This window comes from Corvus kubaryi, unplaced genomic scaffold, assembly GCF_017639235.1.
Source record: "Corvus kubaryi isolate FWS band 111438036 unplaced genomic scaffold, C.kubaryi_AGA036_p1.0 37334, whole genome shotgun sequence".
Classification (NCBI taxonomy): Eukaryota; Metazoa; Chordata; class Aves; order Passeriformes; family Corvidae; genus Corvus; species Corvus kubaryi.
Genome location: NW_024581108.1, coordinates 5,905,288 through 5,923,527, shown reverse-complemented (window position 1 = coordinate 5,923,527; position 18,240 = coordinate 5,905,288). Strand labels below are relative to the sequence as shown.

General features: G+C 37.2%; 1 long non-coding RNA gene across 1 annotated transcript in view; it reads right to left on the bottom strand.

Annotated features, from left to right (window-relative positions):
• LOC121665594 overlaps positions 1 to 18,240 on the bottom strand; it is a 92,818-nt gene that overhangs the window by 12,917 nt on the left and 61,661 nt on the right. Inside the window, exon 5 of the long non-coding RNA XR_006016420.1 lies at positions 14,314 to 14,368. This is a non-coding gene — a long non-coding RNA (uncharacterized LOC121665594). The remainder of the gene's footprint in view (positions 1 to 14,313; positions 14,369 to 18,240) is intronic.

Below are 18,240 nucleotides of genomic sequence, written 5' to 3'. Positions count from 1 at the left end.
TTACAACCAGAAGAATAATAAAGCAAAGAAAAAAACAGACCAAAGGTCCTTAGAGCTCCATCTTCAGTAGCAGCAAACAGAATCTGCTGAATGGCTCCATTCACTGAGTTGTCTGTATTTTAAACATGTTGCTGTTACCAGTACAGCAACTTCAAACCAATACAAACCAATATACTCAACTTCAGTGGGATGTAATGGACAAATAACAACAAAACAAAAAAATTATTTATATATGCCGGTTCTAATCTCACTTCTAAAAGCACTTCATCCATCCTTAGCAAGATATCTCTCAAATGACAAAAAAAACCACAGCCAAAATCTTGCCAGGCACTAACTAGCTATGTCTTTGCACTGTTTGCAAATCTGTAATAGCATTTCTTCCATCTGCTCTGCAGTTTCCTTCTATACATTCCATTTTCAAAATGAAATAAACCACTTACAGATTTGTTCCAAAGACCTATTCCAAAGAGGTCTTCAAGCATACTGACTATTGTGGATAATACTGTAAAATTTTGACAAAAATAATAGTGCATTGTATAGGGGGAAAAAAATTAAGAAGAATTGATAGGGTTTTCAGGGGAAAATTTTAAAGACATTTATATCACTAACATCTCAGCCATTGACTACTTCTTCGACATAATGTACAATCAGCTAACAAAGCTGTTTTGTTTAAAACCCCCATGTAAAAAACTAGCCAGTTTTCAAAAGCAGAGTTAAGTGGAATTCCACACAATATAATAATTTTATGGTAAAATTATCCATAGCATCTGAAATCAGAGGAAAAATTTCCCTGTTACTCTAGGTATGACTGCAAAACAGTTTGGAAGTTGATTTTAAAAGGCTCAGATCCCTCTCTGAAGAAGTTCAGAATTATCCATTACTTCATGTAGGTGATGAGTCTTGTCTTGCTCAACACTCCCTAGATAGGAGCAAACATTGAAATAATGGTCACAATTTATTTTTGTATATAAAGCCTAAAATACATGCTAATGGTTTACATTACATCATGAAAAATGACTATTACAGAACTACAACTCTTTTTCTGATGTAAAAAAGGAAATGAGATAACAACAAAGTTTCTTTGGGAAAAAATATTCCTCAGGAAGAATAACATTTAATGTATTTTTCACTGGGTGACTAGTTTGGGTTTTTTGTTTAATGAGCCAAGCATTCAGAACGGGATCAGATTAGAATTATTTTTATGGTGAGTATTAAACTCTTTTTAATGTCCGTGTATGTGCTTCTCTCTTTGTTTGGAACTCATGTAACGGAGCCAAAAATTAGATGATGTTTCTGTTATAATAAGACACTACCTTTGCTATTTTTGTTATTTTTGCCTAAGCATGGCACTTAAGCCCACAGCTACATCTAAAATGCCAGTAACTCTGTTAGGCATTACTACTGTTACTACTAAGCAAGGGCCTAACACTTCAAAGGGCTCAGTAGCTGAGCAAATCCTCCAAACACTGTTAGAATTAAATAACATGGCACTTATGAATATAATATGAATATAGCTCATGTTTCTTTCTTCATTTACAAGATGCAGTGAGTCAGAAAAGTAGCACTTTCTGACAGCCTGCTCTGCAGTGAATAGTGAGCACTGAGTCACCAGCACCACCCCAGCACAGCATCCTTTCTACTTGATATTTGCCATTCTATAATTAGAACAAATGACATTCTTGGGACACACCAAAATGCTTTTAGTTAACTTTCTGCTTAAACCCATTTACAGAGTCTTTACTGTTCCTGCCTCAAAAGATAAGGTACACAATCATGACCTGTCCTATCTCCTCTTTAGAGACAGACCTATTATTATAAAAGTAAATGCCACCCACTTGCTAACGCTGGAGACTAATTAACTCTGCAATTGCTGCTTAGCAAAGAGGGTAAAAATCACACTTGCCTATACCAGCAGCTATCCTAGAAAATCAAGAGGATGAGATAATACTTTATCTTTACCGATCCCCTCCAATTCTTTTTCCTTCTCTCTTTCTTCTTTAATTTTTTTTAATTTTTATTTTTAATTTCAACTTGTTTTGCTCACAACTATGATTTAAATATTACTTTTTGTAAAAGTATCAAAGTTCTCTCTGTTATGGTTCTCTCTGGTTGTGAACCCATTTCCTAGAAAAATGTTTTGAAATCCTTTTTATTTCTTCACCCTCTGATTCATTTAAAAGTTTTCTCTTTTAAAAACAAGTCAGCTTGATTTCAATAGCTATACTGAAAACTGACAGCTATATAGATTCATTAACCACGTGGTGCTGAAAGGAAATCTTTAAATCCCAAGTATTTAGGCCAAATTTATTAAAACAAAGGACAGAAGTTTAACTTGCACTTCACCATCTACATATCTGTTTAAACCAAACTTGCTTAATTTGACAAAAAAATTCCAAAAGGATGTCAAATAAATACGCGACTCATCCAAAGAAATAAGACCCGAAAAAGTAATGGCCAAGGCTCACAACATCAACAGACACATACCTGGAGGGAAAAACATTAGTTACACCAGCATCAATAAAAATTTTGCAGTTCAATTAATTTGCATTAGGAATAATAGCATAAACAACCTGCAAAAAGTGTCTGAACTGGTTTAAGTCAGCAATGTGCTTTGGAACTTCCTACTTTACTTATATTACTTTCTGTCTCCAGCAAATAGCAAGCAAATTAGCTTGTCCTGATTCTCAAGAACAACCAGCAGCAGGGAGGGCACGAATACAAATACTTTAGAACTTCAGTTCTATGAACACTTTTAATGAGAACTCTTTCCTTTTTCTATCTTACCATTTTTTTCATGTCAAATACTGAAATCTTTTGAAAAACAGAAATGGGTTTTATGCAGCACAGAGCTGTTCAGAAATGGACTCCAGTCACTGCTGGCTTCAATGATCAAGTGAAACACATCTCTGCTACCAACTGAGCTGGTGGCTGGCTGTGAAGAAATCTTCTTTTTGCTGTTCTAGTGTTCTGTCCCAGATCTATAATACATAAAGAAGTAAGAGAGCTTAAGGTGTATCATATTGCTGGCTTAGTAGGACTTGCATGATAGAGCAGCATGGCTAAAATGACCCTCTGTTGCTACTTTTACAATCTCTTGCTGTAGGGAACAAGAGGAAACAGGGAAAGATGTAGAGGAAAACTGGAGGGGTCCAATAGCTAATATGTGCCACCAGCACCACCCTGGTACAACCATCTTGTCAGACAGTTATAGGAGATACAAAATAGCTTAAAAGAAATGGTGTCCCAACAGATTCCAACAAGAAGCACAATGTGGCTGCAGTGTAGGAAGGGAAATTTTAAGTATGAGGTTCTGCTTAGCTTATCAAACATGGTGGCTGAAGTCATGCAAGAGTCACCCAGACATGTCAAGTTCTCTAGAAGGCCTTGAGAAACAAACAGGAATAACTTAGCAATTGTTGACCTGGTATTTTTCAAAAAAATAAGATATGGCTTGTGAAGGCTTCTTCTTCCTTTGGATCTAGTCCAGTAGTCAGGCAGATGAGTTCATCCTTGCAATAGGGCATAATTGCTAGAGAAAAAGTGCTAAAGATTCCCCTTTGCTGCTGCTACTACCAGTCTGTCACTGCTACACAGCCCTTGGTCTGTCACACATGACCTGGCTCAGGAGTACAAGCTGTCCCTGTCCCGTCCCTGCAAGTTCTGCCCAAAAACCCCAGTGCCTCCTCAGAGTGTCCAGAGAGTCAAAGCTCCCTGCCCAGAAATCACACTGATTTGCTTTCCACACACTTGATATTAATAATAAGCCACAGCAAAGGAATGAACATCCCACAATTCTTTAATACAAAAATCAAAGTGGAATCATATATTTATTTCCCGTTGTGGTAACATTTGTGGCTAACCAATACATTATTTCATATAGATTATGAGCCCAGGTTGGATGTCCTTTCATGGAGTATACAAATCAACATAGACACACACACAAGTGACAGCAGTAACCATAGCAGCAATAAAACTGCATCTGAAACATTGAAGAATTGCTGTTGTATAAGATATTAAAACATAAATGGATCCCTCACTATAGTAGTTAACTGTCATTTTGTTCATCACCTATTGAAAATAATTTTTTCCTGTTCAGAAATATTCCATCATTACAAGATTTTGATTCCAATCATGTAAGAATCTTTGCAAATTACAGAAATTCCTGATTTAGGGACAGAATTTTATTTTCTTGCACCCTGGAAAATATACTACAAATTTTCTTTACTCTTCAAATCAGTTGTGAATTAGCCCTGCTCAGCTAGTTTTCAGTTACATGAGAAAAAAATGCCTGTTTTCTGGCAGGATAGAATCAAAAAATTACAAGAAACAAAGTGTCTATTTACTTAACAATTACAATAACTAGATTTGTTCTGTCAACTTTGACTTGATCTAAGTGACAGATGCTGTTTCTTTTATACATAATTATGCAAAGAAACATTAAGGATAATAATTAATAAACAGGGACAAATGTTAGTGGTTAACTCATATAACCAGACCCAGTAAGGAAAATTAGTTTATTTAATGTTCCACTGAATCTTGTAAGAAATCAATATCAAATACTTTACTTATGTAAGAGCTCAATGTTGTAGACAACAGGGTTGGCTTGGGCTATAAATAAAATTAATACTTCAATATCTTTGGGTCAGTATTTCATTGCATATTTATACAGCACTAAATATAACAAAGACTCCATCTAGATAAGATCTGTGGGTACTACAAAATATATGAATACATGAAAAATAAAAAATTAGAAACAAGCTACTACTATCTAAGTACTTAATTTGTTTACTTAGTATAAACTGTGGTTTCCGATTTTTTTTTCATGGCATATCTTGAACATTTATTAATGGAAATCTTATTTATAATTAAGAATCTTACCTTATTTCAAGTTTTTTCCCCTACAAACTGTGGTCCCATTTTCACTTCATTGAACACATGTAAGTTCTATCAAAACTAATGCGAGTTTAGCCTGTACATGAAGGAAAGGCAAAACCCTTTTATGTTGAACATTTAATTAAAGTTCTTTAAAGAGTTTAATGTATGCTATAATGTACTAATTATTTTCATACCTAACAACTTAAAAACATGGAGGGAAATAATAGAAGTTTTCATTCTGACCACTAAGAGTGTCCATACATGTTCACAAAAAGTCCAGGTTCATGTAACCACAAAATCAGGGCACAGAGGGTGATAGAATTAATTTCTTGAGAGCTTTTTGCATTTTATCAGTGCAACACTCACAACAGGTTCTCCAAACCATCAGTTATGCCTTACTTGACTCTAGTAGACAAGCTGTGTTTGGGGCTCTGTGTTTTCAGCCTACGTCAATGACTTACCAAATATATATTTTGTGATGAACACCTTAATTTCTTCCTTGTAGAATGCTGGCAAGTGTCACATATCAGAGTTCTTAGCAACAGTGTGTGCACGCACACCGAGTGTTGTAGCAACCAATGACAAAAATAAAATTATAGTGGAAATAAGTATGTAGGACTGAATGACGCCCAGAGAGTAACTGAGAAGGGACAGCCTGGTGATTCAGTGGGGGCTGAGCTGTGCTTTGTACGTTGTTCTTGTGAGGCAAGAATGGCTCCCATTAATCATTCTGAAATCAGGCTGAGAAACCATTCATCTGACTATATCCTACCCTCTGCTACTGCCTCATCTCGGGGCTGCAAGACAGTTATGAGATGTTTGAGGTTTTCTGAAGTCCCAGATTTTTTCCTTGTTGCTTTCATCCAAGGGACATTGAAGGATCTTTCCACGCACCTACTCAGATGTACATCTGCCATGTGATCTACACTCAGGTGTCCCCAGAGTCAGAGGAGATGTAGTGTGTGTTGGTAGACTGGCTGTGTAGTTCTCTCTGTAGAAGAGAGCCTTGCATAGTCTTTAGCAGTTCATTAAAAATTACAACACATTTCACATAATTCAGAGGCAACCTGGCTATTGTGAGATTTACTGTACAAAACTCTCCAGCCAGACAGTTTTTAGCCTAGGAACTGAGACAAAGCTGACTTGCTAACAAAAGATTTGATACATGCACCCAGTGCCAGTGAGGCATTTTGAAAACTGCGGGGTGTGGGAGGAAATGCAAAGTGAGGATTAACTCAATCTGCAGACATGCAACATCATCATGCAGACATGCTAAAGCCTCTCAGTGGATGAAACCGATTCATTCTGCATAACTCCTAGAAGACTTTAAGGAGTGGCTGATGGAGGCCTGAGAGGGGGGAAGAAAAGATGGCCATGTCCTAACAGCATCAAAGAATAATGGGACTCTGCAGAAAACAACACAAGAATTAGGACTGCTCTACGGCTATGCGTCATATCTGATCAAATGCCATTTAGCTGTAGATTTACTGATTGTTGTAGGTATCAAGATATCAGATTTTGAAGCTATGAATTATAAAATCACACAGTAGTTGACTCTATTTTCACTTGGAAATGCCATGAAAAGCTGTGATAACCATTTACTCTCGCCTTGGGGGCTCCCTTGCTCCCCTCCCTTACAAAGCAAAGGGTAAGCAGTCAAAAGGATCTCAGTCAACAGGCTCAGCACATGAACAGCCCACAGCACTATCTAATCAAATATTTGAGCATCATGTTCTTAAAATTTGCTCAGACGGTGAAGGACATTTGATATGTTTGTTAAATTGTTTGTATCTACTGCTGGCAATTTTTAGCTGTGGATTTACTCTAGAAACTTGACACCAAAAGTGAAGTCACAGGAAATTTGGATGTTGATATTGGCAATAACAGTACTCGCTCTAAAGTGGGAGTAATAAGGATTATATATATCATTGTCATTTGACCAAGTGTTGTTCACCTGAATTCCCACGTGTCTGTTCCCATGGGAAGCCTTTTTGCGTCCCTTGTATTACAACACCTGTTCCCAAGTTGAGTCTCCAATTATTTATTTTCAGCCCTTTTTGAATCAGTAGCTAATCTAAAAGCAAATATGTCCTTTGATTTTGTATCTGTGTGAGAGCTGGGAAGCTAAATGTTGACCAAATTTATAACTGCCAAAACTAATAACATTTTAAAACACTGACATTAGGGAAAGGGATAGAAAACCATTAGGACATATCCCTTAACCACACTGCAAAGGACAGAGGAGAAAGATAAAGTGTTTGAATTGGAGAAAGCAGGTCCAAACTCATCTCCTCACAGTGTACTGGCCCCATCTCTTCGTGCAGGAAGGGTACATAAAAGGGATACATGAAGATTACAGAATCTGTGATAAAAGAATTTGCTAAAAAGATGATCAAGCTTATCAGAATTCCTAATGTATCTTTTCACATCAAAACCCTTAATGATACACATACAATTATTCCCATAACTACTGCATTCACAAACCCATTTGCAAAACAAGGCCTTATTCTCTACAAATTAAATGCAGTCCAACGTTATTTTTTGATAAAATCTCCAGGCAGTCTGAAGTGTGCTACACAGGCTACCCAGCCTTCACCATCTGACGTAATCTCAAACTCTCTATAGCACTACAGCCATCTTATTCTCTGGAAGACAAGGGGAAAGCAAAACTCTCCTCTTTTGCCACCATGCATACCATTTCCTCTAACAAGGACAGTGTCTCCTTTTGAAGTTTGATTTACAGGTGCTGCAGAGCCATTGTGCTGACTGCATGTCAGTCTCCAAGGAAACTGGTAGCATATATATTCTAGAAGCATCCCTAGAAGAAAAGAAGTGTTATCAAAAGTATTCTCAGCATAACCTCTGCTATGAGTAGGAGCAGAGTTCAAGGTCTTCTCTTGAATGGTTGAAGGATGCTGTGTTCAAATAAAAGGCTCCTAAGGAAATAATAGCAGGTCAAGCTGTGGATCTGGCAGTTGTATAGTCTCCATTTCTGAAAGAGTTGGAAATTGAAAACTAATGTATTTAAAGTTTTGGAAAATCTTGATATTTGTTATAATTCAGCCAAATTTTAGGTTGGCATCTCCTCTTCCCGCTTATGTGTTAGCACTTTGTGTAATACACTGTCTTTTTGCTGCTATTACACTTCTCAGCCCAATCCATACCTGCTTGCCCATCTGTATTTAAAAGTTGATGCTCAACTTCTGTCTAGATTTTTGTATCACTTGTTTAGAAACTGAAGCACAAGGTATTGCTTCTCAGCCATCTCTGCAGCCCTGTCTGCTCCCAGGAGCCAAACAGACAGGTGCCCTATAGCTAGGACAGACAGACAGTGTAGCAGCAAGACTCTATTTTTGGAAAAGGCATCACATCAAAGTGTGCATTTCCATGATCATTAAAAACTCTCCGTGGCACTTTTAGAGTATGTGCAGTAGAAGCAATGTCATACTTGAATTTTAAATGAGGAAATAAATTCCCCTCTAAGTTCCCATCTGAATAAGGTATGCTTACTTTTTTTGTCTTGAACAAGTAAGGATTATTTTATCTTTGTGAGCGTTTTAGCCAAGAAGAGATGAACTAATCCAAATCTAAAGTTACTAAAGCACTTTGGGAACACATGAAATTATTGGTATTACATAGTGTGAGATTTTAATTACTGTTGCTGTTGTACTGACTGTTAGAAACAAAGCTGCTCAACACTCAAACCCATTTTCTCTCTGAGTGGCACGGTTCAGTATAACCAAACAAAGACTACAGCAAACAAAGCAAGTAAAAAGAGAAAAGAATGCCACGAATTAGATCAGAGAGTTTTGTTCCCGGGTTGGATCCACGTGGTCCATGCTAATTCCAAGCATTTCCACAAAATAATTTAATTTCATTTTATGAAGAAGTTGCAGTTTCATAACCCTCTCTGCCCAAGTGTGTATCAGAACAGACACATATTTGCAAGAAAACATCTGAAGACTGAAGAAGGAAGATTTAGGCATTAGCAAAATTCAAATATGATAGTGAATTAATGGCACTGGCTGTGAGATGAAAAGAGTTAAAGAATTTTTGCAGAGAAAAAACAGTTAATCAAATAAATATTGCTGGCAATTCTTTTAGTATTTTTGTACTACTAAACCAGAAAAGAAAAAGCATGTAATAGACTTAAGGTCTCATTTGCCCCTGTTGTGCTGCTTATCTTCACCTTTCACATCTATGAATCCTTAGGATATATATAAGCAACAACTTCAGTCACTCTAATCAACAGAGCAAATGAAGCTGCTGCAATATAACAACATGGCCAATCTGTAATTTTCTACAGCAATTCTATCAGACCCAGAAATGAAACAACTGTAAGCTTGGTACCATGCAACAAGAGCTATAATTTTCTGTATACAGATCCTTTACCAAATAACAATCATGCATACATCTTAACTTGGCTTATATTTTCTTCTCAGAATTGGCAGTAGGACAAAATAGTATTGACAAGACAGTCCTGCCAATACTTGTTCCCAAATCACCTACCTTGTGGGACATCATCTGCAGTATCATTGCATTATTCTCCCATTATGAAATATGATTTAACACGACACTGTGCAACATGAGAATGTTTTCAAATCCCTATGCTACTTTTTTATATTTCTTATTGAATTTGTCCTGCATTTGCCATATCAATAGACCTTTGTTATTTGATGGTAAAACATTTTAGGTAAACACAGATATATTTTTCCATTGATTTCCACATCCCACGTGAAAACCAGATTAAATTTACAAGATTCTACCAAATGTTAACACTTCATGTGATATTTTATGCTCAAAAACATGCATCCAAAGTAGACAGCAAAGACACACTGTCAGAAATAAAATAGCAGAAAAAAAAAATTCAAAAGCCTTTTCATCACGATTTGCATCAGTTTTTCTCTTTTCCTTGGAAAACCTTTTGCAAGCAAAGAGACAGGTGATGAGAGTTTGATATTCATATACATAACAGCATCAATGCATAGCATTTTACTTGATAGAAAACACAAGTCTATCTCAGCACCAGAAAAAACAGACAGGGAATCTGACATGCTTGTTTAGAATCATGCCCAAGTGGGGAAAGCATAGAAGATCAGATATTCACAGGGCCTAATCTAGTAGAACAGCAAATACATTCAGAGAAATTGCCTATTCCTCCTCTATCTGAAAGGTGATCAAGTCTTCAAATATCAGAGGAATAAAAGAGCAATGTGCAAATTTACCAAACTCAAATTCTAAGATCTCTAGTGAGGGAGACAAACAGGGAGCAGAAAGTAATTTTCACCACCTGGCAAGGATGCAGATTTATGTCAATATCTGAAAACTGACTCGTAACAGCATGAAGAAATAAAGGAGTATTAGTAGTAGCTTGCTCATTATAAGTTGCTCACCAAAGTGAACGATCCAAGTCATCTAAAGAACACAGCAACAGTTAATTTTCAAAGAAGCCACAAAAAGGTTATATGAAATTATCCTCATTAAGAACCATTAACATTTGAAAACTCTTGATGGCTTTATGCAGAGAAGCACGAGAGATATGCTTTTCAACCTGTGATGATGAAAACATAATGAGAGTGGATTTTGTCTCCTGCTATCATGTGTAATACAATATTGGAGGGATAATGAGTGTTCCTTCAGGTATCTGACCACGTGTAATAGAAAATCCTTTTCTATTCAAGTCCAAAAGATCTGAGAAAAACCCAAGTCATTCCCTAGATGAGTTAACTTCTACTTAAGATATTTAGTTAATAATTCCAGTTCTTCTCCATGCACTTGCCAATTAAAGGAGAATAAATTTCTGCTGCAGTTCTGTTCTTAGTTTAAACAACAAATTCTTGACCATGTATTGACATAGCACTGATGCTGAAACCCTAAGCGCAACACAGCTCTCATTGGATAACTTAATCAAATGCTTAGGATGCTTTTAAAGCTGTAGAGATTGACCAGTGTACCTTGATTAATCATAAAATTTTATTTTTTCTATTTTAGAATTCAAATGAAAGAACTATCCTCACAGTTACAACATTAATTGTGCACAGCAGTCATAAAGTCAGGAGGATAAGGTTATGGATAATTTGAGAATAACGTGAAATTACTCCAGGAGCTATGCTAGGCTTGTTTTCTCTGTTAGAGACTAGGCTATTTAGAGAACTGATCCAAATAATGGAAACATGCATGTTACTAAAATAAATTAATTAGTTCTTTCTCTAGTTACTGTAATAGAAGGCAATGCACTTTTTATCTTAATTGGACAATATATCAAACAATACGTCTAGCACTTAAACAAAAGAGAAATAAAAAGATAAATCCCAGAAAAACTGGTGTGGTTGGTATGAACATCTGCTGACATCTATACAGGTGCTTAGTTTTACTGACACTTCCCACTAAAGTTCCTAAAAAACCGACACACTAATTATTCAAGCTGAGACTATCGCAGTTTTGAATATATTTATTTCCCTTTATTTACACAGATTACACATCCTGACCAAAACAATATCCTAAGTGATAAAACTGGCTTCCAGAAAATAGATGTTAAGGTACTGAATGTCTTTCATTTAGTACCAAGATTTTCAAAGGTTAAAAAAATGGTCATAGTATCTAATAATTTTGAAATCAGCTGTTAATGCTCAAAGTATCGCTATTAAAATCCTACCATTGCCTGCTACAAGTATTAATAGTAAATGAGGTACCTCCTCTCCAACTTTGTGAAAGGCAGCCAGTGCAACTGGAGAACATGACTTCTGCCCCACCAAGTCAAGTGTGACATTCATTAAAGTAGGATCAGATGCACTCTCCCATTGGGAGACACATTTTCAGAAAACAGGACTCTCTTCTCCACCTTTTGGATCCATCAAGCCCATGTATCAATACATTTGTCTATTTCAGGATAAAATCATTCAATCTGAAGAGAACAACTTCTAAAAACCAAATAAATGTAACTGTCATGGTTTAGCATAGTTTGGGTTTTTAGTTCAAGAGGGCTCCATCAGCCACGGAAGTGATTCTTTGCAAAGAGGTGCTTACAGCTTCCTCTAGACCCAATAGAACCAATCAATTGGCTAGTTTGAATATTGGCAACTTTTTAAAGCCACTTAAGAAGCTTGAGACGCCTCTGTGATCCACATTTAAGAACGAACAAACCCCGGGAAAATTCTCTTGTCTCCAGCTTTTGGAAAGGTAAGTCCCCTTTTGGGGGGAGGCCCGCGGTGCAGCCCAGCGGGGCCGGGCCCTGCTCGGTGCGGCCTGGCCGGGTCAGCCACGGTGTGGCTTGGCTGAGATCTCAGCTGCTTCTGCTCGCTGGACAGCCAGCACAGCCCCCTCAGTGCGGGCTGGACCAGCCGGGAGACAGCCACCCAGGAGCCACACGGCCCTGTTCCATCCATGGCCCTGTTCCATCCATGGCCCTGCTCCGTGCAGGCGGCCCCACAGCTCGGCCAGCCCCTCCCAGTGCAGCCGCTGAAATAAAATGCGACACCAAAACGAGCTCCGGCCGCCACTCGGCAGAAATTACCTGACCAACAGCAAAAGGCGAATTCCAGCTGCAAGGCCCAGGTGAGATTAACTCTCTTAGTGCTGTAAGATTCTCCAGAACAGATGAAGCCTGCAGACAGCAATCCTCTCCCAAGTCAAAGGAAGAGGAAAGGTGAAGGCATGTGAAGAAAACACCATAGAGACACCAAAGTCAGTGAAGAAGGAAGAGCTGAAACCCCGAGAGATGAGAAAGAGGAGATGCTTCAAACCTAGAAGCTGAAATTCTGTTGTAAAGCTGTGGTGATGGACTATGATACATCAGAGTACCCACTGTAACTTCATGGAAGCATGGGGGGTAGAGCATTCAAACTGCAATTGTGAGCAAAAGTACCTGTGCTGAAATAAGCAAATGTTGAAGTAGCTGTGATTTGATTAGAAGCTTGAATAGAGAGAGATGAAAAAGTGATGAAGACCCTTTGCTCCCAGAAAAGAAGACCACCTCTGTTCCTAGAGATGAAGATGCCCCCAGAGATAGGTGAAGAGAACCTTTGCTTCTGAACAGTTCATCCTTAAAATGGTACCCCAGTAGCTCAAGACTGAACCCTCGAAAGCAGCTGTGGGGAAAGCTGTAAGTCGAAGGAAGTGACTCACATGCGAGCAGAGAACCAACCCGGGCGGCTGTCTCGTGGTGACATTGAAGCCATGAGAGAACTGTTTCTCGGGGAGATGTCTCCATAGCATGAGCAAGAGAGACTCCTCTCCCTAAGTGAACCGAAAAAGAGATTATTATAGAGGTGGTAAACTGACTGAAAAAATCTCAAGGGTTGTCTTTTTACGTTGTCAGAGGCAGAAGAGAGAAAGGTGAGGAGAAGTGTTCTGAAGGTTTATCTGAGTTTTTCCCTTTCTTTTAGGTCTGTTAATAAACTCCTTTATATTAAGTTTTGTGCCTGCTTTTCTTTCTCCTAATTCTTATCTCACAGAAGGAAAATAAGTAAGTAACAGATATTTTGAACCAAACCACTACAGTAACACAAATAAAGATCAAACCAAATTTGCTGCTCTATTTCCTTTTGTTTCTAGCCATTAACCTTCCCTCTTTCCAGTTTGGCCTAAAGCATCATCCTCATCCCCATTTCCTGAGAGGAAAATGGAGAGCCAGCTTTACTATTTCAATTCAGTTGAAGAAATCTGGCTTTCCATTTTTTGCCCCATGAACAAATGTACCAGTCATTGGTCAGCTAGGTGAGCAGACACCAGACTGTAAGCAGAGGCACAATCCTCCATAGGGCTCAGAAAATACACTTGTATTGTAATCTCTTGCCCATGCCAGCAGGTACAGCAAATTTGATTTCCATAGATAAGCAAAGCAAAGAAAGACTGATACCATCATCATATAATGTTAACAGAACACCCTTGTCAACAGAACCAGGACTGTAATTCCCATGTTTGCAATGGAAACCAATGTACTAATTGTTTAAGAAGCTGAGCTCATGAGTTATGTGAAAAGAGATTTCCCGTTTTTTTCCGTCTTTACCCTCCCACTGTCTAAATTTCTTGAAATGGAATTTTACATATGTATATATTTTTACATCTGTGGGATTTTTTAAGTGAACATTTGAAAACGTTTCATTCATTGGTTGAAATCTATTACTGCGTGACAGAAAACATCATATGAGAAAAGCCAACTTCTATTTGAAAAAACTCAGGAGTTAAATTTACCGTTTTACTATGTCTGTGATGTAACATTAAAGCACAATGTTCAGACCTTTCAGATTAACTGAGATGAAGCTTTAGATCTCCCCACAAACTTTTAAAGAAATTTAAAAAGGATAAACCTAAGCATGTGTAATGCTTTAGTCTTCAGAGTCGTTTCTTCTAAGTCACCACTTATAAGTGATCTAAGGTAGACAATGCCCTGACTCTTAACTGTATTTCTATTTCAGTATTTTTAATGAAGTTACTTACTGTATACTTATCTTCATTCATAATGCTGAAATGCATTTTACTGCTCCCCTATTACCTACAAGGAAAAAACAGAAAAATAAAACCTGACACTGTAAAACTTCAGCAATCTCTCAGTTTACAAACATTCACATCTTCAATTTTACACTTCATTAATGTTCCAGGTAGTGTTAATAGGCCCTTCTGATGTGTGCACGGATCTTGCGTGATTGGCTCTATTCCCTGACCTACACATTTGCAACTGTGGCCCAAGAAACATCTAACACGGATGAAGTACCACAAAGCTTTTGTTCCAAGATCACAAGCACCAGTCATGAAAAAAAGGAGCCAGCTCTAATCCTATTCAAGGAATTAGAGCTTTATAATAATTTTTTTTTGTAAAGGTCTGCAGCATCTTCCCCACTTGTTCAGGGAAGGGAGACTTTTACTGGAATGAAATAAAATGAGGTACTGGTGGAGACAGCTGTGTGACGCCTGAGAGATTGGGGTTACCCTGGGAAGCTGAATAGCTCCAGTAGCTGATGGGCAGGGTACTCTGGGAATTCAAGGGAGGACAAAAGTTACAGAGCACAGGTCTCCCACATGCAAGGTAAGTGCCTCAACTACTCTCGCAGGGCTGGCTATGGTTCAGTCCTCTCTGCAGGTTTTATTACATTGCTGGATGTTTAAGAGTTAAACAATGAAATAAATCTTTATGTCAGTGGTGCACTTCATTGGTTACAAAAAGATTCAAGTATCTACCCAGAAATCAAATAGATACAGCTAGGAATATACTAAATGGTTGATGGCATGATTTTATCCTTTTTATCAGTATCAAAACCCAAATACTGTAGTTTGTTTAATTGCAAGGTATTTGAATATAATTTGAATTTTCTCTCTGTTATTAAGCCTAACCAGATAATTAAATATAATTTTTTTGCAAATAAAGAAACTGAGGCAAAAGGTTTACATATCCAGGATAAAAAAATAAGATCTATGAAAGAGTTATTAACACAATGTACCAACATGGCAATCCTACAGATTTTCATCTCACAAAGAATATTTCTGTATGAGAAATGTATTTGAGATACCATAGACTATTTCCTTTCTACCAACAAACATCACATACTCCTTTTGCATCAGGCATGAAATACACCTGCCTTTTTATTCAGATTAGCACATCATCATCCAAATTGTGTCGATCCATCTGTCACTAAAATTTAGGGCTATGTTATCAACATCATGTATAAGAAGTTATGCACACAAATTCCTGCAATTCAAAATGATTCAGTACCCATAAGAATATTAAAATATTAAGAGTTTTTGTCAATGTGGAAATCTTATGTATCTAATGTTCCACAGACCTCTCAGACTTTTTTCTTCAAAGTTTGAGAAATAGAAACTAAGATACATTTCACAGAGTAGCTGAACAAATGAAAAAATTAACTTTTTTTTTTTTTTAACGTGAAAATGTAACTGCCATTCCTGCATCCAAGAGTTGCTAGGTCAGGTAATTAACAGAAAGAGTAATAATGTCTGTAATACCTGGAACAAAACCACCTGTCTTAAGAGTACAAGTTCTTGTTGTAGACTAGTCTCATAGAATACTTAAAACTTATATTTGGGAACCACGGAAGCAAAATAAAAACACCCCAAAATTTTACATATGAAGGAAGTATGTATTAATTAGGTTTTTTTACACCCATACTCAGTGGAAAGGCTGACATTTCTTCCACTCTGCTGCTCCATGAATTGTTTTGTAATTTTTAAAGAATTAATTATTATTAATTTGTAATAAATAATTTGTTTAATGTTTTGTATTTTAAAAAAAGACTAAATAAGTCTTCTTAATTTAAAATTACTGAAAATAACAGCCTAGGAAATTTGCTTCAATTGAATAACCAAAGATGTCTGACATAGTGTCCAAGAAGTAACTTTCTGCAGTCTATAATCCTCATTTGGATTAAAGTCGGCCTAAACCTCTCCCCATTTCATATGTTTATTTGGTGTTTTGAAATTGGGATGTTATAAATTTTAGTAAAATATGAGTTGGTGAATAAACACAGGGCTACTTTTTCCTTCCTCAGTATGTCTAGTCACCAGCTGCTGAGGTTTTGAGTTTTAAACTTTAGCATCTAAAGCATCAGTATGACATGGCTTCTGGTTCCCTGCTGAAGTGTTCTCCCTGCTTCCCAGAAAATCATTAGATGCCATTGTAGCTCACTCTATTATTGTAGGATTTTGCTGTCAACTGGATAGGAAAAAGAAAACTAAAAAGCTGAGCCACCTATTGTTTCTCTAATTTTCTTCAGTTGATCCCTGGTACCAAATACTTCTGACTGAATGAATCTGAGATCTGCAGAGCCAGTACATTTTCCAAATTTAGGCCCAGGTTTTAATAGTTTAATGAAATGCATAACTTCTGCTCTGTTGCAATAAACACTTAATGCACAGCTACGTGCTAAGGCTCCTGTTGTTAGGGATGATTACAACAGAAGGATTAAAGGAGACAACATTTTAAAATCCTCTAATAGTCCCTCAACTTGTCCACATCCTACAATAAAGGACAGATGAAAACTAGGTGTAAGAGTCATAGCGTTGCAGTTTTTTATATATACAGTGGCTATCTGCTGTGCTGGCCTTTATGCCACACACTCCAAAATCAAATCAAGGCACTGCTTTGAGCACAAGCCCCAGCAGGTTTGTGGTACATTATTTAAGTCCCCTAATGCTGATTCATGGTGAATGTGCTTCATTCGCTGCCTGGATGTATCCTCAGACAGAGAGTGAGGAAGGAGTGAGATCTACCTTACGTTAGGCTGCATTTGGCTGTAAGAGTAATCCCAGTGAAAGGGGAACAAGATGAGATTATGAATGCCAGGCATGATGGATGGACACTTTACAAGGAGAAGAGAAGGCATCACCACCAGCACCAGGGAAGAGATATCCATAGCACTCTAATCCAAATGGCAGAATTTAGTCCACATACAGGTCCTTTATAAAGTTTTGGAGGAGTTAGTATTTAACTAACAAATAGTTAAAAGGTTTTGCTAGCTCTTTTAGAGGTGTAATGAACAGATGAAACAAAATTATCCAAAAAGCAATAAACACAAACCTTAGGCACACAGAGAGAAATATTTAAAGACAAAGGTTAAAAGCAACAGTTCAGACAGTTCTTATACTAAGACTAAAATTGAAATGAAGTTAAAATTGTAAAACTATTTCTGAGTACACAGAAAATGTCTGATGCGTGGATTTAGCAGCACTGAGAATTATGGTTTGGGCATGTCAGGAAGGTAGAGAAGAGAATTTTGGAAAAGGGATGAAAGGTAGCCATGAACATCAAAGACTATGACCCGTGATTAAAAGAAGCTTTAAAGCTAGCAGACAAATGTGACTTGTTAGAGTAATAACAGATCAATCAAAAGATGACAGCAATGTCATCTTAAAACCTCATGTTTCATGTCCCAAGCAATCTGTTTTAAGGCCCTAAGAAGAGCTTTAATGATGAGCAGTCTTTCAAAAGAAAGAATAAAATACATATTTTACAGTCTCCATAAAGTCATTGTGCTATAGTTTTTCTTGATGCAAATTGGAAAGTTTAGGTATGAAATGAAATGCACCAAAAATCAGATTAAAGCTGCCTGTTCAGACAGAAAGCCAAAGAGCACATCAGTATTAGACAGTCTTAAAAAAAAAATTTGTATTTATCTTAAATTATAAATGCCCCATATTGTAGTAAATATAATCACTTTCCTGTTTCTTTATCATCTCCTCTCTCCTGCTGCACTGTTTTTCCAGACTATTCAGTTTCATGAAGCAGGGAATCATCTGCATTATACATATGCATACAATGACTTCCTTCTGTTTTTCAATAACACTCCTTTCAGTGGAGCCTTGAGTGTGCTGGTTTGGCTGCAACAGAGTCAGTTTTCCTCACCGTAGGGGGTA